Raw genomic sequence first — 24,172 nt, forward strand, 5'->3', positions numbered from 1 at the left:
ACTTTAAAAAAAAAAAAAAATGTATATATTATATAAGAAATCAAAGTCGACAATTAATTAATTAAATTTGAATAAAATCTCGATCACCTATCGCCTCAACTCCTTGCATCGGTTGCTCAATTACATTCATCTGAACAAAACAAAAGGACTGAGAAAAGAAGAAAATCATAGATATCCATTTTTTATTTTATTTTTAATAGACACAGATGGATGGATCGAACTGACCTCAATAAGGACTAAGAAAAGAAGAAAAGCAAACAAAAAATTGCTCTTTGCCATGGTGATGGTGGTATTGGTAGGGAACTGTGCAAAGCATTATATATAAAATACAACAAATTAAAGGATAATTTTAGCGTACATCCAAATCCAACACATGCATGATGCATCTTATGTAACGGTTAATTAATAGTATAATTAACTAAGGGTTGAAATTTTTCCAACGAATAAATAAACTAACTTTCTTTTTTTACCAACAAATTAATTAATTAAAACAACACAATTGAATAATTGGATGTTTTGACTGTGCTTTTAATTTCATCAGCTAGCTAGCGTGTCACGTTAGGAGTAGGACCTAATTAATTCATCCACGTGCGGTGCTTTGGGTTCTCTTCTCTTCTCAAAGCCTCAAACCCATCAAGCATTCAAGCTAAAGCTAGCTAGGCCCAAAACACGGCTGCTTTCGGAAAGCAGACAACGTACGTCTTCCCTACTTAAAACATATTGGATGGTCAAGATTTATTAACTCAAAACATTCCCTTTTGAGTTAATGCAGAGGATACCAATTCCACAAATAGGGTTTAGGGTTCATCGGTTCAGTTCGGTTAAAACCGAAATAAATTAGGCAAATCAAAATTTTATTCGATTTTCAAAATTGAAATCGAACTGTCCTCATTAAACTTATAAACTTATTACAATCGAACCGAAGTAAATTTCAGTTTGTTCGGTTAAACCGAACAAACCAAAGTATATTAATTTGTATCACAATCAAGATTCTTTTAAAATTTATATTATATATTTATATTAATTATCAATATGATAAATATTGAAGAATTGAGGTAAAAACTAAGTGACAACTAATCTAAGTGTAGCACTGCAACAAATATAAAATATCGGTTGTGTAGATGAATTTTGTGGTTTTTGAATCCCGGTTTGCCGTCATTTGCTGCCATGCCTTCATTTTTTTCTTTTCTTTTTTATTTGTGTAGATGAATTTGTATGATCAGTAGATGCAGTGGGTCATCATCATGAACTATGGCCGTCGATTAATTGAAATTGAAATTGAACACTTGCTTGCTTGACGTTTAATTGTATACATATTTATTTTTGTGCTTCAGTACTTAATTATTTCATTTTTAACAATTACATGAAACAATTTTTTTTCTTCTTTCTCATTTTAAACATGCATCTACAATATTACAATTTCCTTAAATATATGCCCAGATAAATTAATTTTGACAAAATATATATATATATATATATATATATATATATATATTCAAATAGCTACATCATTCTAAAACAAATAAGATTACAAATATACTAAATTACCTTTAAATGACTTCCTACAGCTCGAAATTATTTTCAAGATGACGAGAACGCTGTATGAAATATGATATTATAAATTTTAGAAGGTGATATTTATAATTTTATGGTTTTCGAAGAATAATACACCCCAAATTTGTCCTTAACAATATCATTCATTTGTATGTGAGGTGGTTAAACAATATTTTTTTTACTTAACTTGTTGAAGTATTTTTTTTTTGTTTTTTGTTTTTTGTTTTTGCCTCAATTAGAAACATAAATGTTATGATCTAAATAAATTATGTATCAACGAAATAAAAGCGATATTGATATCTTTATTCTCCAAAGAAAAAACAAAGAAAAAAGTACTACTTGGGATAATATATTTTTTTGGGGAATTTCATGTATACCCCTAAAAAATCTCAAAACTACGTATCCCCCCTCTAAAAGTCATAAAATATGTACTTGGGATAGTATAGTATTGATAATACTTTTCTTGGAGAATTTCATTTGTACCCCTAAAAAACCTCAAAATATGTATAGTATTGATAAAATATGTACGTCGTTTTCTGTGATTCGTGATTGATATGTCCTTTATGGCGGTCACACCCTTTTAGCCTACAATATTTTCTCATCTTAATTTCTCAAAGTTGGTTGTTTTGGTTTGTATACAAGGAACAGGCCACAATAATAATACTTAATGGCCAACCATGACGGACTTGAAAATTTAACTAGACATACGAACATATATATAAATTCATGAAATGAAGAATAAGCTCCTAGAAATTATATCTGATTAGCTAAGTCTAACACTTATATATATGCACTTGACTTGGGTCAGCCTCATCTTTGAGAACAACTAATTATTCAATAAACAAATTTATTCGTCACAACACCCAGAATATAGTCATTTCACTTGCAAATGAGGTCCAAATTTTCCAATTTTTGCAAATGCATTCAGAAGATACTGAGATATTTTCATAACATAAGAGGAAGACCTACCTTTTGAGATATTTTCATAACATAAGAGGAGGAATTTTTTTTATAAATCATAATTAATTAAATTAATTTTAGCAAAGCAGCATGATTATTTTTTTTTTTGCAAAAATCATAAAGACCGAATCTCCAATTCGGCCTTCAAATTTACTTTTTAGAGAGACCGAATTGGGGATTCGGTCTCCACATTTTCCACTGTTTCTTCCCCTGTTTCGGCCATGTTTCGGCTTTTTTCGAACACTCTGTATTTCTATGATTATGTTTCAGCCATGTTTCTGCCAGTGACAGCCCTTGTTTCTTCCAGGAACAATCTGTTTCGGCCAGGGACAGCCCCTGTTTCAAAATAAAGGGAGACCGAATCTCCAATTCAGTCCAGAAAAAAGTAAAATGTAGAGACCGAATTTGGAATTCGGTCTATATAGTTTTTGTAAAAAAAAAGTAATCATGCTGCTTTGCTAAAATTAATTTAATTAATTATGATTTATAAAAAAAATTCGAAGAGAAGACTTACCTTGTAACCTCAACTTTCCAAGAATGAGTATGAGACCCTCAGCCTGGGGTGAGTAAATTGCTCGTAACTCGCTCATTAAAAGCTCGCTTAAATTCGCTCATTTATTCGCTCATTTAAACTCGCTCATTTATTCGCTCATTTAAACTCGCTCATTTACTTAATGAGTGAGCATGAGCATGACTCAACTCGCTCATAACTCGCTCATTAAGAATTTGTCACATCTAATCACTGCCACATTTAATCATGTGTAATTCTGTGTAACATCAACCTTGCCTCATTAAGATTGATAGATAGTGAGCTGACTGGGGTGATTAATGAGCGAGCATGAGCGAGTTAGGGTATGCTCATGCTCGCTCATTAAGTAAATGAGCGAGTTTAAATGAGCGGATAAATGAGCGAGTTGTAAATGAGCGAGTTTTTAATGAGCGAGTTATGAGCGGCTCCTGATTTCTTGGGAAAATAAAAGAATGTGTGACTTGTTTAACACGCTAGCTTCTCCTGATTTCTTGGAAGAAGATTTTGTTTTCACTTTATTACCGCTAGTCTACGCATTAAAGTCATTTATCAGTCACCTAAATATTTTAAACTAAATCTCTAAACAATCAAATCCGACATAATTAAACAAACAAACAAAATCAAAACTACATCTCTCAAAAAATTTCAACCAAGGTTCCAACGGTGTTTTTTTAATAAATTAAGCAGACTAATTTTATAGGTCATCTTTCTAAGTGATTCGATTTCGATACATCTTAGTAAATCACTAATAAATCTACAAAAGCACCAATGTTCACTAGTGGAGAACACACAATTACTGTCACCTAATTTAGCCGACACTAATACTTTAGTATCGGACATTTTGAAATAACTGACACTAATAATATTACTGTCGGCTGATTAACTTAGGCGACACTAATAACTAAGCATTACTGTCGGATCGTAATAATTAGCCGATAGTAAAAGTTAGTGTCGGGTTTTTATAATTAGCCGACATTAATGCTTAGTTATTAGTGTCGGCTAATAAGAGATAACCGACACTAATAAATTACTGTCGGCTCTTTATAATAAACCGACAGTAATACTAATTTATTAATGTCGGCTAATTATAAAAACCCGACAGTAAGTAAAAAAACCGACACTAATAAATCATTTATAGCTAGGTTTTTTTTCTGATGAACTCACCCAGCCACTTTTTGACGAACTCACCAGCCTTGCTGAGCTCCCTCTCCACTGAAATCTCTCTACGCGAAACACGGTATTTTCTAAACACTGATATCCCAGCCACAACCAAACATTGTGTAAAAGATTAAAGTTGGCCCATCCTACGTACGTACTCCAAAAAAAAGGAATTTGCAAGTGCCAGCATGATTGAACTGTGTTAGGACAGCATTTAATTGATTTAATAAATTGAACTGTGCCAGAATTTGCACAAGGTTAGCTGTATCAAATAGCTTGTTATGCACAAGCCTTCTGAATTTCAGCAATCACCTGATTCGCAGTGTCAGAATCAAACAATTTTGAACCGTTCAGCAATCATGCACCTGATTCAACTTTAATCTTCTAAACCTTGCACTTTCCTCATATTTTAACATCCGATAAATTTTTATATCAATTTTGAACCATTCCGCTATTAACAAAAACATTAATTTTAGAATTTGTGTGATTATCACTGATAATTGAATTTCTATGATGATTGAATAAAAATATACGTATTGTTTGTTTTTCAGGAAATATATAATAGTCATCTTGCTACAATTTTGAGGGATTTGGTGCCACGATCTCTTCATGTCACTCGATTTGGCATCAAAAAAAATTGTAAGTACAATATGAAACTTAGAGTGAGTCTATGGTACTATGCATATCACGGGTTGTTACCGTGCTACGGCTCTATATTCGAGTTTTCAAATCCTAACAGTCGATCCGAACTGTTCACCTTGTTCTCCATATTTATATGTGTTTGGAGACCAAATTTTACATTTTTTGAAATTTTTTTACTATTTTTTTGGATATTTAGAAAATCACTTGATCTGAAAATTCTGGACCATAAAAAAACAGTGATTTTCAATAAATTTAAAAAATTACTAAAAAAATTTCAAAAAATGTAAAATTTGGTCTCCAAACACATATTAATATGGAGAACAAGATGAACAGTTCGGATCGACCGTTAGGATTTGAAAACTCGAATATAGAGCTGTAGCACGGTAACAACCCGTGATATGCATAGTACCATAGACTCACTCTGAAACTTATGTTTATTTTTGTTCATGGATGTGTACTATGATAAATGTATGTAGTTAGTTAAATTTATGCATAGTTGGTAGGTATCGTGCTAAAGTATTGTCTTATGAGCCATAACCGAATTATTAATGCCTTTAGGTCATGATACCCGTTCAAAATTAATCCAATAGGGATTAATTTTGAATAGTCCCCGTTCTGGGACTGCTCTTTGAATATTTTGTCTCAATTAGGATGTGAACACGCGTTAGTCGCGTTTTAGTATTTAAGAAAATTTCGGCAGCATTTCCTCGAATTAGTTCCCCGGATACTCGGGGAACTAAGGGGAAATGCTGCCGAAATTTTCTTAAATACTAAAACGCGACTAACACGTGTTCACTATAGAGACAAAGTATTCAAAGAGTGGGATAGGATTGTAAACCGGCCCTATATAAGCCCTAAATTTAACATTTGACCCTAAATATGTACTTAATTGTGTTTTATTATAATTGCAGATGGACCGCAGTTGGATGTATGGAGCATCACGTGTTTCAGATGAATATTTGACTGGTATTGATGAATTTATAAAAGTTGCTATGGAAGACATGACAAATAATGGAAATGTGAAGATGGCGTGTCCTTGTCGTGATTGTAACAATAACCAGAAATGGTCTAACATCGTCCAAGTGAGGAATCATTTAATCCGCCGTGGGTTCAAAGACATTCTTAGAAAATCTCAACCGTTCAAAGACATTCTACACGAATCTCAAAGCTAAAACAATACTGGCCCCTGCGCGGCGCACCAATTCTCACTTACAAAACCCCGGAGGGGACAAAGGGTTTTTCAAAACCCCGTCGCTCTCTCCCGCCGCCAGAGAGAAAACCCTCTATCTACTCCGGCGCAGTGGTACCGACAATGTAATCCGCGTAAGTGCTTCTCTTTAGCCATTTTTTTCTCCTCCCGTTTTTATTGTGAATTTGGAATCGATGATGATCGGGTGTTAAAAAGGATTAGATGTGTGACAGAAGAAGAATCATTTTCTCTGAGGTTTGAGAAGCGGTAGAACCAAGAGGGTTGTACTCCGGTGCCAGGCCACAAATTGGAGTCTCAAGCTGAAGTTTCAGTTCTAGAACCCGGGACACACCTTGCTGATTCTGAGAGCTGATGTTCTGGTATGTACAGTTTTTGTGTTTCTGGTTTGATTTCTGTTTTTCTTACTGATTCTGGTACTAGACTGTTTCAGATCAGGCTTTTGGACTAGACTGGTTCAGATCAGACTGATTCTGGTACAGTTCAGGCTTTGGACTAGTATTCAGTGCTGGTTTGGTTTTTGATAGAATTCTGGCATTGCTGCTTTGATTTTAGATTTCATTCTTCTTGTTCTTATTCTTATATTATCAAATAAAAAGAGTGGCCCCTAACTATATGTGCCTAGATAAACCACTCCCTTCCTAGTCAGTACAAAAGCATTGGTACACCATTGGTAGAATTTGGTACCTTTTAGCTGGTACAGACCTGTCTAGAAGCTGAGATTCATGATTCTTGAAATCTAGGAAATGACAAGTAAATTTGTGCATCACTGGCTAGGTCTAAATATCATTTTATCAATTAATAGGCTAATGTTTATTTTTAACTATTGCTCAAATTAATAGGCTAATGTATCAATATATTGCTCAAATTAATGTTTTTGTTATAGTTAGTTACTGTAACTATTGTGCTATAGGTTTAAAAGTATTTAGATGGGCTATAAAGTTAATATTGATGTAATAAATGATCCATATAAGGTTTAGTGTGAAAATAGCTTTCATGAACAAGACAATAAATTAATAAAAAAAAAATAGAGCATCTAAAGCTTTTTAGCGGCCAACCTTCTAAATATCTATGTAATTTTGAATTACAGAGAGGATAGTTGGAGGCGGCAGTGATTTATGGTCGAGCTCACCTTGCTAAATACACATCGCCAGCTAGCTCCAGTCCATTAATTAACATCCGGCTGATCAATGCTGGTTTCTTAAAAGGTACACATTTAATTTATATAATTAATATATAAATAAACCTAGCTCTTATGACAAAATTAGTTCGAGATAGGAAAAGGAAAAGGAAAATGAAAAGGAAAAGGGACCAACTTTTGAGCACTCCAATTTCTGAAACAGCAAAAAATTTCTGATTTACTTCTTACTTCCTATATTCTGATTTACTTCTTTCTAAACAGCAAAAAATTTCTGAAATCTGTGAATTTTCAAGGACATTCAATTCTTATCATGTCAAGTGGTGGTGGTGATAGTGAGTCTGCTTCGACCAAAAAGAAAGGACGAGGTCCTTCGAATATTAAAGGCGTGATTAATAGGTCCAATAAGGAGTTGAAATTTGATACACTTGGGAGGGCTATTATGAATGACGAAACAACACCTTTTAGTACGCAACTTGGGATTTCAGTGAGAGCCCACGTTCCTATAAAATACCGACAGTGGCGTGACGTACCAGGTCGTATAAAGAAAACTGTTTGGCAAGAGCTACAGGTAAATAACATTAACCTACTTAATTATGTAGACCTGCTTTGTTCTGTTGATTGTGTGATTGCCTCTGACCTGCTGCCTTGCTTCTGTGCTGTTTTCGTTGTTTCTGTTCTGGTTCTGTTCTGTTCTGGCTGTTTCTGTTTCTGTTCTGTTTCTGGTTTCTGGTTCTATTCTGGTTCTGTTCTATTCTGGTTCTGTTTCTGATTTGGTACAGATTTGTACAGATGTTCTATTCTGGTTCTGATTTCTATTCTGGTGGTGAATGTTTTCTATTCGATCGGCTGAGTCCTACCTTCAAGAGTCTACGTGATCGGTTTGTTGAGCATGTAGGCAACGTATTCCACATCGATCCGCCAATGGACCTTTTCCATAGCGAGGACCTCATTTCTGTTCATGCAGACGATTTGAAGGCTTTGATTACACCAGCGACAATGCTCACTGGACCAATTATTCAGATCTTTATGATGTGAGTTAATAGTTGTAATAGTGCAAAAATTTGCTACTTGTAATTCAAATTTACTAATAATGACATTTCTGCCCTTATTTGTAGGTATGCGCATAAATACTACAAGGATGAATATCCGAATGAGCTCGTTGGTTTCATTGACCCTGCAAAAACATGTGGCCATTTTGTGGGTGGTGATGATCGCGATAGACAATTTGTCGAGGAATACCTAACAACAGCATTGAAAGAATACAGAGACAAAAAAATTATATTCTTACCATATCATGAGGGGTTAGTTCTCTCTCTCTCTATTTATATAATTTCTTCAATTTCTTTCATTTCGTAGAAATTAAAAATTATAGCATGTTTTACATAAATATGCAGTATACATTGGATATTGATTGTGCTGATGCCAAGAGCGAGCACGTTTTACGTGTTTGATTCCTTGGGTAGCCCGAAAAAAGTTTACAAGATCTTCAAAGCGCTTGAGGGGTAGGTTTTTCATATACTGCTAAGTTGAATTGTAAATCATGCTCTCTTTTTTCTTTTTTCCGATTCCATAAGGTTTGGACTTGCAAATCATGTTATCTTGCATTAGAGGACTAGACTCGGATTATTTTTAACCAGGCTTTCGAACTTATGCGCTCTCACAATTGAATTCTTTTCTAACAGTCCATTCCTAACGGATTCATGTATCGGAGGACCTGGAAAAACTAGGTGGAAGCGTTCAAATGTTAAGGTAATAGTAATTAATTAATTCAGATTTGTTCAATGGAAAAGAGATGATGTGAATAATTCATATCTTTTGACGTCATATATGTTTGTATCATTCGACATTTTGGATAGTGTCCTAATTTGAAATTTTTTAATGCAGTGCCCACAACAAGTTGGAGATTGGGAATGTGGATATTATGTCATGTTATTCGTGTATGACATAATAACTCGATTCCTTGATATTTTTCCGAACCTCACGGTATGTATATTTTTTTTGGCAAAGGTATATGCATAATTAATTTATCTTACGCCAAAAATATGAAATTTTGATCTTTTATCATTTGTCGCTACAAAATGCAGGATTTTTCCAAAGAGTATAACGGAGTAAACATCGAATACATACGAACAATGTGGGGTAAATATTTTTTTAGAGAAGTATTAGACGGGAAAAGTAAAACAATTTAGGACGTGTTGTTTAAACATGCTTAACTTAGATGTTTAATTTAGGATGTGTTGTTTTGTATTATTTGGTGAACTTTGTACGTAATTTAGGATGTGTTGTTTTGTATTAATTATTTGGTGAACTTTCTAATTTAGGATGTCTTATTTGATCTCTTTATATAGGCCAGCAAAAATATATGGTAGCTGGCCAAATAACAGATTTTATATTTTTTATTATTTTTTAACAATTAGTGTCGGTTTTTAATTATTTAGCCGACACTAATTAGTATTAGTATCGGGTAATAATTTAAAGACCGACAGTAATAACAATTAGTGTCGGCTAATAACTAAAACGCCGACAGTAATGACTATTAGTGTCGGCTAATTATCGCTAACAAGTTTTAAGTGTCGGTCTAAACTATTAGTGTCGGCCCATTAATTAAAAGCCGACAGTAATGCGTATTAGTGTCGGATTTTAATTAATTAGCCGACACTAATAGTTATTTAGTGTCGGTTAATTATTTAATAGACGACACTAATACGCATTACTGTCGGCTTTTAATAAACAGCCGACAGTAATTCCTATACATTTAATGTCGGTCATTTAGAAGTATTAGTATCAGCCCGATTAGTGTCGCCTAATATCCGATACTAATACCTATAAACATCCGACACTAATTCCAAGTTCTCCACTAGTGGTTGCAGTTTTTAATTTATAATTTATTTGGATTATATATTAATCAGAATTTGTTTTAGATTGGAAAGATAAGCTAGTTTTATTGAAATATAGAAAGAGAAAAACAGAAAAGTACTTTGATTTTTTCATGCATAGCAGGATCTGTATAACTTTTACCACTGATTTTTTGGGCCATTAGAATAGGAACATCTATATATATATACATATATAGATGCAAATTAAGGACTTCATAAAAAGACAGACTCCATAGAAACTTAATTAGAAGTGAATATGGAAATTAAAGTGGGTACATTTAAAATTATGATCTGGTTAGGGTTGGGCCATTAGACTCCAATACTCCATATATATATATATATATAGGCTGTGGCTAATTTGCTGCCGGCAGTGCTGCCGCTGTTTTTTTTATTTTTTGATGTCCAAACAATAAATCCAAACCGTTAGATGTTTAATCTATATTATAATCTACTTGGAGACCAAATTTTACATTTTTTGGAATTTTTTTACTATATATTAAGCTGGTTTGAAAACCGCTGATTTCAATGCTGCAGAAATTTACTGAAATCAGCGGTTTTCAAACCAGCTTAATATATAGTAAAAAAATTCCAAAAAATGTAAAATTTGGTCTCCAAATAGATTATAATATAGATTAAACATCTAACGGTTTGGATTTGTTGTTTGGACATCACACGGCTAAATATAGCCCCTGCAGCACATCTGCTGAAATGCTGCCAGCAGCAATTTAGACAGACGCTATATATATATATATATGTATGTAGATGCGTGTGCAACAGGGGGTTATGTAGTTTTTCTTCTATTTTCTTTTGTTCTTATCAGGACGTTGCGAAAATTTATTGACGGGACTACTGAAATACTTGTTGCTCTTGTTGACTTCAATTTAACAAACTCAATATAATATATAATATACAATGAACAACACTTGTATATAACTAATTAAGGTGATTAAATTAATGGAACCAACTCATTGTTAAAAGGAAGAGATAGTAATTTTTGGGCCAATTGATAGATCAATAGCACATATTAATTGGTCCGTATTTTAGATCAATAGCATATGGTCTTGATTATGCACACTCCACAATATATCTCCACTCAGTATTTTTTTTATTATTGTTTGGTAAAGTGCCTATTATGAATTAAATAAGACAATATGCAAGGTGAATATTGGGCCCCCAAACAAATTAAGCCCATAATTAGGTCCAATAAAATTTTAAGCAGTGCTCACTAATTGTTAGTAAAAACTTCATTTTCAATTTCATAGGATCGATGATCCGTTAAACACCATTTGGCTCAAGCAAATTGCCAACACCTAATTTCGTTAGTCCCAAATAAATTTATTCCTTGTAATTTAGTACAACAATAAATTTATTATGCGTTTGTTTTTTATTTTTATTGCAAGAACTTCAGTGAAATAATGAATTTCTCTTGGGTCATTACCATAGAAGGAAAAATCGGTATTGGTATCGGGATCGGTCCTGGCCTATACCGATTTCGAATCGGTGTATCGGTCGGTACCGGCCGATTTGGCTCGAAAAATAGAACTTTTTGGCCACAAGCTTGTTTTACAATATAAAAATAGGAAAAAAATTGATAATAAAAATAATTTGTCAATAATTTATGTTTAGATAAATGATTACAATCAAATAATCCACTAATACAATATAATACAAGCATAAAACTATAAACACACTATTTCACTGCCAGAAATTATGTTGTGCTGACTGGATCACTTCATCGTCGTCTATATTATGATAAAAATGGAGATATTATTATCCGGAACCAAAAAAGAAGACATTGTAGACCTAAATGAAGGATTGTTAATATCGTCATATCCATATGCATATGGTGGCTGATTATACCCCCCACTAAACCCTATGTACTCGACATCTCATCATAAGAACTAACATTTTGACGTCTTGTTAGTTCGTTAATATTTTTAAATCGCGTTTCTCTTAGTTCAATTCTTGAGGTAGGGCCCCGTGGTTGTTCTCTGTGCTGATTAATCATGAGTTTTCCTCTATTTAATCACGGGTTCTCCACTATTTAATCACGGGTACACAATGGATGTGCATAGTTCATTCTGTTTAAGTCGAATAATGACCAATATCATACCAGAATGGCAGAAATTGGACGAAAAACGCAGAATCCGCAGTATCGGGCTAGTATCGGATCGGTCACGGCCGATACCGATACTTCCTTCTCCCCGGGAAACCATAGAGGGGAAGGAATTCTCTTATGTAATCCCAATGAAGCCGATCAAAAGCTTTCGCTAGATTCACCTTCAAGCAAAATTCCGAGTTCTTATAATATTTTTGTTTAAAAGAGTGAAGCACCTCCTTGAAGAGAATCACATTCTCAGAGATATCAGTGATGAGAGATGAAAGCGCATTGAGAGTCAGAGATCAGTGATGAGATGAAAGGTCTCATTCGGTTTGACAGAATTTTAGAGATAGCTTGTACGTAGGTCACATTATAGACAGAAATTGGCCTGAAATGGGAGACTTGCGATGCACTCTCGGTTTTGATTATTGAGATCAAATTAGATCTAGCTACAAGTGAACTCTTTGAGCCTCTTTGAAAAAAAGCTGTTACTTCGGCCCTAATAGCTGGCCCAAAATCCTTCCACCTATCTTGCAGCAATTTCCCATTGAACCCGTTTTGGTATTCTAAATATGTCAAATATGTTTACATGTTTCAAAAGCAAACAAATATAAAAATTAGCATATTTTTTCCAAATTGAGATAACCAATTGATCTTTGAAAAAACTTGTATGATTACATGATAACTAGAAATATAGAATTAATGTTAAAAAAATTACCTCATATTTGACATATTTAGAGGATCAGAACATGCCAAACTATATATTTGTCAGCTTCTGATCAGCCTATTCACATAAGAAAACAAATACCTGTTTATGTTACAAATGAAATACTTGAATCCCCATATCTTCAAATCAAACGAAAGACATGGTATTAATTTATACTCACAGCGAGAAAATTTTCATTAAAAACCTCCAAACGATAGTTTTCTTATATTCGGCCGAATATATTATTCCGCATATTATCTATTCAGCCGAATATTTTCAAATAGAGAATAAGAATCCGAATAAAAACAGAATATGAACCGAATATTTTCGAATAGAGAATAATAATCTGAATAAGAATCGAATAAGTTATAATTTCATTTATTTAAATTTGAACTTATATTTTATTTATGCTTATTTGTAGTTTTGTAATTTGTACTGTGGATTGTTAACTTATTCTAACTTGTGTTATGTTTTATTTATGTTTATTTGTAATGTTTATCTATGTTTATTAGAGTTAATGCCTATGATTTTTCATTTGAAAATCCGAATATCCGGCCGCATACTGTATATTCAATATTCGGTGACTTTCCGAATATCGAATAAGAACCGAATATTAAAACACTGCTCCAAACGATAACATATAAGTCACCTGTGAGACAATTTAAGAAAAATGTAAAACAACAAACACGAAAACCAAATATTGCAACTTTTAGAATTCACATCTAAAGAAAACAATAAATTTCAAAATGAAAACCTTGTCTTTTCACTAGTGGAAAACTTAGAATTAGTGTCGGCTGTTTATGGGTATTAGTGTCGGACATTGGGTGACACTAATGGAGCTGATACTAATACTTTGTAAATGACCGACACTAAAAGTAAGGCATTAGTGTCGGCTATTTAATAAAAAGCCCACACTAAATGTTTTTTTTAAAAAAAAAATTAATATTTTGCCAGCATCTCCACTAGGCTTTCTATCTCTGATTTCTTTGCAGATTTAATCAGAGTACAAATAGCTAATAAACAAACTATCAAAAATTCTTAAATTATCTTAACAAATCTCTGGAACTGTACCAGTATAGTTTTTACAAACCAAATATACCTGACAGTACGCAAATCAGCCCCTAAACTTTACCAAAACAGCCTGACACTAAGCAAATCAGCAAACTATATGTCTGTCATATTGTCGTACAAAACAATTATAAAATACCTTTGGATATATGCCATGTTCATTCTGGGGACAGTTCTTGCTCAAGTGCCCTGATTGTTTGCAGATAAAGCAGCTCGAAAATTTTGTACCACCTAGAAATAGACCATTGCATCATTACACAGCAATCAAACCTCTTAATAATAACAATTTTAACACAAACCTTATTTCTCTCCCACTGTCCTTCTTGGGGCAGAGCTTGGTGTCGCCAGATAGAGGGGCGGAGGTGCAATGCGCCTGGTGTCGCGAGAGAGAGAGGCTGAGGTGCGATGCCTGGTGTAGTCACTCAGAGTGGGCACGAGAGAGAGAGACGGAGAGGGAACCCTAAGTGAGCGGCGCAAAATGAGAGAGAGAGATGGAGAGGTAATTTATTCGCGTAGGAATGGAGGGAAGGAGAATTTGACTTATTAGTGTCGGCTGTTTATAAAGAGCTGGCACTAATAACTGACAATTAGTGTCAGTTTTTTATAAACAGCCCACACTAAAGTATTAGTGTCGGGACGAGCCAGCTCGGTCGTTAACGAGCTATTTAATATACATAGTTTAATAGTTTAATCGGATCCGTTCACTTCAGATTGGGGATATTATGGTCTATGGATGTTATAGCCAATATTATGGCAATTGCACTTTGGACTGTGTTTAAGTTGATTGGTAATTTTGTATGGAATGTGTGTGAATTAATTATAAGAAATTAAGTTACTTTATATGAATTTGTTTGATTTGGTATGCATGAATTTAATCTGTAAATATGTTTGTATGAATTTAAAATTTTGATATATTTGTATGTATGAATTTAGCTGTAAAGTTAATTTATATTAGTTGATTTGTATAATTACAATTTAATTAAGAGTATTCCTCAGTAATTAGTCATATAAATATTATTTTATTTTAGTTATAATTAATAAGATGTGTTATGAAAATTTAAGATATAGCAGAAAATAAAATATACAAATTTATAAATCTGCCAAGCTAGTAACAAGCTAGGTCGGCTCGCTCGAACAAGCCACGAGTCGGTCTTGAGCAATAATTTTAGCTCGGAACCTAAAATCAGATTTTAATATTATAATTTAATTAATTCGTACAAGATAGAGTAAATTAAATTAATATAAGACTTTTAGACGCTACGATATGTGTTTTCCTTTCCACCAACCAATGCATTAATTTTATCTGTACGAACTACTTAATTAATTAAACTTCTCAACCTGTACGTGCCTGTGATGAGAAATCGAAAAGAAAGGATCAAGTACATGAATTAATTAAGACCAAAGTGAATGACAATCAATGTATACAATTAATATCGATGTATTTAATTATATGATATAGATTTATTATTAAATTAATATTAACAAATCAATGCGATTAGGTTTACCTGGACTGGACTGGAGAGAATAAAATCTTTAATTTCCAGAAACAAACTCCTGGCCCTATATCTTGTTAAAGGAGCTCCTAGCTAGCGCTTTTTTCAAGAGACGATTACGGTCCGCATGTATGTTAAATTGTTTCTATATAAGGGTGGCAAAAAAGCTCGTAGCTTGTGGCTCGATCGTAATTCGCATCTGACTCGCTTGCTAATAATTTGCTTGTTATTGGACTGAATTGTTAATGAGCCAGCTGACTACTAACTCAGTCCAGAATTAACGAGTTCAAGCTGAGGCCTAGCTTGCTCGCCAGCTAGATCGGCTAGGCATTAATTTATAAATTTGTATGCATTTTGTGTGCATTTTATACTGTATAGCTCAGTTCAGCTCGATCCAAAAAGTTTGTAGAATTTATTTTCTTCTTAAAAAAAGATCTAGACAGAGTCAGCTCATCAGCTCGCGAGCTAGCTCAGGCTGACTTGTCATGAGTTCAAGCTTAGGTTTTAACTCGGATGCTCTAGATTTAGCTCGCTAGATTATAGCTCGGTCCATAATTAACAAGCCGAGCTAGGGCCTAACTTGGACCGAGCTAGCTCGTTGACACCCTTATTTCTATACATAGTTGCAGAGAATAAGGATTCATGCTATGTGATGTGATACATTTCAGGAAATCTAATAGTTACTTGCAATTTTCTTTTTTAAGGGATCCCATATATGATCATGATCCCATCCCCCATCTTTTTTGCAGGGCTGAAAAGTAACTAGCCATTTCTTCCTTATAAATTATATATGCATACTAAACAATGAGCATACCGAATTAAAAAAAAAAATGAAGCTATATATGATCTTCAAGTTTTGAAATTAATCAAAATTGAATGGAGTTCAACAATCATAAAATGCGTTAGTAGGATAATTCATTTCCACTGTTTATTCCTTTGAGATGAATATCAACATGTCTTGGATTACAGTTTAAATCGGATACCAAGTAAACCAAATATTAGCAAGTTTCTTTTTGGTGTTAGTATTAACACGATTCATATCTTTGTTTTTAAAATTCTATTGAATTATAGTAACAGGATTCATATTTGTTAGGTAGTTGGAAAATCACTCCTCTTGGATGGTCCAGAAATTTTTTGTTTCTAATTGCCTAAAAAGATAGTAAAAATATTTCAAAAAATATAAAAGTTGATCTTTAATTATATTTTCATATGGTAGTAATGTTGAACGGTTTAGATATTTAAACTTTGATAATGGAGATATGAAATCAATTCACATACCAATCCGCACATTGCAATGTACTAAAGATCGATATTGAGATTCTTTTTTTTACTTACACATTTCGCTATATTGGGAAACTTTACAAACTAATACTTTCGAAAAAAATCAAACAAAATACCCTCTCTAATTTTGTTGACAGAATACCGCCCTCTCTCTCTCAATTAATGTTACCCTTAATTATTTTATTTATTTAAACAAAGAACATGCAATTACCAAAATTTACTAATTAGTTTGTGAAATTACTATTAAAAAACTAATATTCACGGTGCATTTTTTAAAAGTATATATACAAAAACATCTAGTTATATCTAGTATCAATACATTTTTTTTTATATATTTTCGTTAAAGTCTACCCACTGTTCAAACTAAAAAGAGAATAAAAAATTATATTAAATATCAAGTTTTACATAATTTTTAAATTAAAAGATGTTGATGCAAAAAAAAAAAAACTGAGAAATTACTTACTTTTATTCCCAATCTAAAAAAAAATTATAATTAATATATAATCCAAATAAATTCTAAATAAAAACTGGAACATTGGTGCTTTTGTAGATTTATTAGTGAGTTACTAAGATTGTATCGAAATCGAATAACTTAGAAACATGGCCTATAAAAATTAGTCTGCTTAATTTATTGAAAAAACAGCGCTGAAAACATTGGTTGAAATATTTTGAGATATGTAGTTGTGATTTTGTTTGTTTGTTTGTTTAATTATGTCGGATTTGATTGTGTAGAGATTTAGTTTACAATATTTAGGTGACTGATAAATGACTTTAATGCATAGACTAGCGGTAATAAAGCGAAAACAAAATCTTCTCCCAAGAAATCAAGAGAAGGTAGCGTGTTAAATAAGTCACACATTCTTTTCTTTTCCCAAGAAATCAAGAGCAGACTTGTTAAGAGAGAGCTAAGCCTAAGGATCTCGTACTCATTCCTGGGATGGGAAGTTGAGGTCACAAGGCAATTAAGTCTTCTCTTCTCTTGTGAAAATATCTCAAAGGGTTAGTATTCCTTTGGATGTGTGCACAATAAAAATGAGGCAGCTGCAATTCTTTGAGGGTACGGGGTAGGCTCAGTTAAAACGAGTTGTTAATTAGTCATTTCACATTCCGTTCAATTTCACTTTCAGTCATAGTAACAAGATTCGCGTTTAATTTGCAAATAAAATGTTTTCAGGAGATTTCTACACTAAACATCAAACTATTTGATTAACCAAACCTTTGACCGAATAAAATGCAAATTTTACGAATAAAACACGAATTTTACAAATTATTCGTGTTTTTTTAAAGATTATTCACGATATTTAAAGAAATTTCATTTTTGTGGGCCACTGTAAGTGCCCAGTAGGCCACGAGTCTCCTCTTGAAAAGATGACTCATTGAGGGCGGCGTGTTCGGATGTCAAATTCCTACAGGAAATTTTATGGGTTTTGGGATGTTCCTGTTATTCCCATTTGAGGGTGTTCGGCAGACCATTTTTTTACCCAAATTTTTTCTGAGGGAATAACCCACTCTTCCCATTTCAATGCATTTTTGGGCCTCAAAATTCCCGACCTCAGAGTGCATTTTTTTGTTCCCATCTACTCCATCTCCGCTGGCATGGACCCCCTAATTAAAATATTCTCTCTTTCTCCACGTGACACATGAATTTTTGACTCTCCTCTCTCCTCTCCTCTCTCCTCTCTCCTTTTTCCATCATGTTCATGGGAGATGGGTATATATAAATGATGCCTCTTCTTCTTCAAAATTGATTGTGGGACTAACCAAATTGTGGAACCGGATTTTTTTTCTTTTTTGCAATTGCTAAATTTATAAGTTGTTTGTAAAACAAATCACAAACTGTTAAAACTTTGTTCGGTGAATGTTTATTTTTTTAAATGATTTTAATTGTTGTTTTCTTATTTTTTAATTATATATTTTTAGTGTTTGTTTGTTTTCAAATTGGTTGTTTATATATTTTAAGTGTTTATTTGTTTAAAAATGTTTAATATTTTTAAATGTTTTTAAATATTTATTTTTTGTAAATGTTTCTAATTGTTATTTTCTTATTTTTTTCAAGATTTACATATTTTCTTATTTTATATGTACCCATTTTAGGAATAATTTTTATTAGATATGTTTCATCTATTTAATATTATTATTTAATCAAATTTATTTAATTACATTATTATAATTTTATTAATAAAAATAATTGTATAATTTAAAAAAAAAAGCAAACGAAAATATTGTATTAATCGTCCACAATTTTATTTAATTTCATTAATATAATTTTTTTTAAAAATATGTTTATCAAATGTTACAATTTACAACTCATTAAAATATTAAATTTATAGTATATTATTGGTCTAAATAAATAGATGGTGGCACGGAAAAAAATTTCCATTGTAATTTTATATTGAATTATTTTCTTATATTAAGTTAACTTTAATATAATTTGTTAAAATCAATACAGAACATAATGCTATACTATTCACAAAAAATCATTTATAACTAAACTAAACTAAAACAATCAAATAAATATACATATTTTAAAATAAATAAAGATTTCCCACAATTAATCCCATGATACAAACGAACACTTATTTTCTCATATTCTCATAATTAATCCCGTGCATTCCGTACCTGTGGATTCCCACTTTTTCAAAAGTGAATTCTCATTCTCATTCCTATTCTCATTCCGTAATCCCGTGACATCCGAACACGCCCTGAACCTGTTCAAATTGTACCTATTCTTATGCATCCCAACCTCCAATCAGAGGCGGAACTAGAAAATAGAGATTGGGAGGGGTTGAAAAATCAAATATAGTGTAATATCATTTTATAAAGGGGGCTAAAAGATATTAATGCATATAAAAATTACAAAATTTAATGGACCAAACTATAAATTTTCAAACTATAGGGGGTGCTTAGCACCCTTTCCCCACCACTATGTTCCGCCCCTGCCTTTTATTATAGGAACTTTAGCGCTCTCATCATATTTTTTCTTTCATGTGGGACTAGGCTTGCGCAAGAAGCAATAGAAACTGGACAAGGTTTTTGCTCCAATTTTTCAAGACATTTATATTTTTTTTCATGAGTTGGCAGAAGCTGCCAAGTAAAATTTTATTATACAAAAGTAAATAATTACACGCTGCATTGGTTTAGGGGGATTTATATCCTACACACACTGCCATCCTTCAAGGCTTTTATATTGATAGCCTAATTTCATAGAAAAGGAAGTTCAAATTCTAAAACTTTTATGTCCACATAATTCATATGGTTTAAATTCCAAATAAAACTATTTGTTAATTGATTAAGAAAATAAATTATCCACTACTCCATATATATTCAATGGTTACTGCTTTTGTAGTGATGTAAAACATCTCATCAAATGTTTTAAATTGTCTTTTTTTTTTCTTTTTTTGGGAATTAAGATTTCTGATCTGAACATAATGTATAATTTCCGAATTATATCCGAATTATACTCGACTCATGAACTTTTGACCTCACCGAACTGAACTCGAATAATTCATTTGTCACTATGCTTCCAGTTGCCTCATTCATTTATGTGGACCTCCGGACTCATCTAAGCTAGTTGTGAGCCCTCCTGTCTGTGATGGTTGGTTAAGGTGGGTGCTACCCATAGCATAGAGGGCCTCCGTGCAACGGCTCAATATTTGAGTTTTTTAAATTCTAATGGTCGATCCGAACCGTTCAACATGATATCCGTATGAATATGTACTTGCAAGCCAAATTTTACATTTTTTAGAATTTTTTTTACTATTTGTTTAGATAGGTAGAAAATCATTTGATCTGAATTTTCTTAAATTTTTGCAAAAGATATTTTTGTTAAACAAAATTGAATCTAAATAAACGAATTATTTTGGTAAATTTGTGTTTCCCTCTCTGTCAAAATTTTTTATTTGACCCTCTGCCAAAAATTTAACTCTTCTCTCTTTCTTGCTGAGTACCAAAATCTCAAAATTTCATTTTCCCAAACCTAGCCACCACCTCCGCTGCCCACTCTCTAGCGGACCAACTGTTTTTGTCCAATCAGGTAATAAGGCAGTAATTAATTTCAAAAATTACTAGTTTTATATTTTTTTGGTTTAGCACTGTTGGTTAGCATTTGAATTGAAGACTAACCAAACATAAACTCTTGGTTGAAACATTTTATCAAATAGCAAGAAAGCATGACAATTTTGAACCATTTTGATTCAGGCATTTCATCAAATTAATCAATATATAGTTCTATTGTAGGAATATGGCCAGTATCGCTGAGATAAATCAGTGAGATATCGAAATTGTTTATGATTCAGTTTAGAGAAAGCACAAGCATCTCATATATATACATGTCAAGAAGGTTTTAGGGGTTTCGCTGCAAAAATTAACTGAAGAGCAAGCATCACTATTGGCTGGTATGTAGTTATACACACATGCTCATACTCTCTGAAATTGCAATTTGTCTCAGTTGACTTTCATGAGCAAATTACCTTGATATTGGGTAATTTCTTTATGTACTGTTTTTTTAGAAAACAGAAAATGACTTGATAATTTGAATAATATTGACTCAAGTTATATTAGACATGATATTTTTAACTTAAAAGAATGCTGGCTCCTTAGGCATGATATTATGTTAACAAAGAATGCTGGCTCCTTATATCTACACAACTCAAATCCCTTATTCCCTGTCAAATTCTAACTACATGAACTGCTCCCAATATTTACCTTTTCATTTGCTTCTGATATTTATTTTAGAATCGCATAAAGCACAATAACTGTAGATGTAATTAAAATTCGTATATACTGGTTTTTGATACTTAGACAAGTTAACTTCCTTGATGTCTCTTTTCTTTCAACTAAAATCCCTTAATGATAAATTGTCAGGTACTGAATTGATTGGTACAATTTCAAAACACTTCTAGATATGCAAAATATTAACATCTTTATCAGATATATGAATTTGTCGTGAAATTCTCTGCTTAACCAGACAACATCAAACGTGGAAAAGGAACCAGGAAATTCATGTATGAGTCCCAATAAGAGAAGCATGATCTCGCATATTCCAAATAGGAGTTATTTGTATTGTGTTTTTATTTTCTTATTTGAATACCTGTGTCCTGTGAAGACTCTTAACCTTTCTATGACTAAGTTGACAATGCATTATCGAATTTTATTTGTTGCTCTCTTGATAGGTTGATAGTTTACCTTGACCAACTACTCAAGTTAGCACGAGAAAAGATAAGGAACATAGCATTGCTAGTTTTGGTAAACTTGTCTTTTTGTTTACTGGGAATAACAGGAACAATGCCATCAAAATCAATGCCATCAAGTTGTGATTTGACATCCGAACATCCGAACATCCAAAAACATCCCAAAACAATGCCATCAACTCATTGTTTACTGGCTTCTTTCAATTAGATTTGCAGTTTAGTTACCTTCAAAATCAATGCCATCAAGTTGTGCTTCTCAGCTCAGCTGCCGCGGACTCCTCCCTTCAAATATTCCCCCAGCTTCCTTCAAAATGTCACAATAAAAGCCCTTAAATTAAAATGCAACAAAAAGTGAATTCAATTGAATGGGATGATAAAACAGAAATAACTAACAAGTCACGGCCAATTCAGCTTTAGTTGACTTCTACGGGTCAGGTATATGAAACTGCACTTCTAATGGGAAGCAAGCACACAAGCCAGCAATTCCTTAGTTATCTAATGCAATAGAAAGAAGGTAAAAAAAAGTAAACAACAATAATTGAAACGTACCTTAAATAAAATATGACAAGAATAATACCTGAATCAAACCAAACAGATTTGCAGTTTAGTTACCTTCAAAATCAATGACATCAAGTTGTGCTTCTCAGCTCAGTTGCCCCGGACTCCTCCCTTCAAATATCCCCTCAGCTCCCTTCAAAATGCCACAAGAAAAGCCCTTAAATTAAAATACAACAAAAAGTGAAATCAGTTGCATGGGATGATAAAGCAGAAATAGTTAACAAGTCACGGCCAAGTCAGCTTTGGCTGACTTCTACCGGTCCGGTACACGAAACTGCACATCTCATGGGAAGCAAGCACGTAAGCCAGAAACTCCTCAGCTATCTAATGCAATTGAAAGAAAAAAAAAGTAAACAACAATAATTGAAACGTACCTTCCATAAAATATGGGAAGAAGAATACCTAAATCAAACCAAACAGATTTGCAGTTTAGTTACCTTCAAAATCAATGACATCAAGTTGTGCTTCTCAGTTCAGCTGCTGCGGACTCCTCCCTTCAAATATTCCCCCAGCTTCCTTCGAAATGCCACAAGAAAAGCCCTTAAATTAAAATACAACAAAAATTAAATTCAGTTGCATGGGATGATAAAACAGAAATAACTAAGAGGTCACGGCCAAGTCAGCTTTGGTTGACTTCTACCGATCAGGTTCACGAAACTGCACATCTAATGGAAATCAAGCACACAAGCCAGCAACTCCTCAGCTAACTATTGCAATAGAAATAACGTAGAAAATAGTAAACAACAATAATTGAAACGTACCTTGCATAAATTCTGGCAAGAAGAATACCTGAATCAAACCAAACATATTTGCAGTTTAGTTACCTTCAAAATCAATGCCATCAAGTTGTGCTTCTCAGCTCAGCTGGCGCGGACTCCTCCCTTCAAATATCCCCTCAGCTCACTTCAAAATGCCACAAGAAAAACCCTTAAATTAAAATACAACAAAAAGTGAATTCAGTTACACAGGATGATAAAACAGAAATAACTAAAAAGTCATGGCCAAGTCAGCTTTGGCTGACTTCTACCGGTCAGGTACACGAAACTGCACATCTAAGGGAAGGAAGCACACATGCCAGCAATTCCTCAGCTATCTAATGCAATAGAGAAAAGGTAAAAAAAAAGTAAACTACAATAATTGAAACTTACCTTTCATAAAATATGACAAGAATAATACCTGAATCAAACCAAACAGATTTGCAGTTTAGTTACCTTACAAATCAATGCCATCAAGTTGTATATCTCACCTCAGCTACCGCGGACTCCTCCCTTTAAATATTCCCCCAGCTTCATTCAAAATTCCACAAGAAAAGCCCTTAAATTAAAATACGACAAAAAGTGAAATCAGTTGCATAGAATGATAAAACAAAAATAACTAACAAGTCACGGCCAAGTCAGCTTTGCCTGACTTCTACCGGTCAGGTACACGAAACTGCACATCTAATGGGAAGGAAGCACACATGCCTACAATTCCTCAGCTATCAATTGCAATAGAGAAAAGGCAAAAAAAAGTAAACAACAATAATTGAAACGTACCTTTCAAAAAATATGGCAGGAAGAATACCTGATTTAAACCAAACAGTTTGCAGTTTAGTTACCTTCAAAATCAATGTCATCAAGTTGTGCTTCTCAGCTCAGCAGCCGTGGACTCCTCCCTTTAAATATTCGCTCAGCTTATTTCAAAATTCCACAAGAAAAACCCATAAACTC

At 33.0% G+C, this 24,172-nt stretch overlaps 1 long non-coding RNA gene across 1 annotated transcript; it reads right to left on the minus strand.

Moving 5' to 3' along the window:
• Positions 1 to 22,000: 22,000 nt before the first annotated feature.
• LOC144566070 (uncharacterized) lies at positions 22,001 to 23,114 on the minus strand. The gene is made up of 5 exons (XR_013515110.1): positions 22,901 to 23,114; positions 22,739 to 22,787; positions 22,518 to 22,596; positions 22,299 to 22,400; positions 22,001 to 22,209 (listed from the first exon to the last, which is right to left on the minus strand). It is a non-coding gene; the product is annotated as an uncharacterized LOC144566070 (long non-coding RNA).
• Positions 23,115 to 24,172: the final 1,058 nt, after the last annotated feature.

The sequence above is a fragment of the Carex rostrata genome, chromosome 1 (assembly GCF_964058835.1).
Source record: "Carex rostrata chromosome 1, lpCarRost1.2, whole genome shotgun sequence".
Classification (NCBI taxonomy): Eukaryota; Viridiplantae; Streptophyta; class Magnoliopsida; order Poales; family Cyperaceae; genus Carex; species Carex rostrata.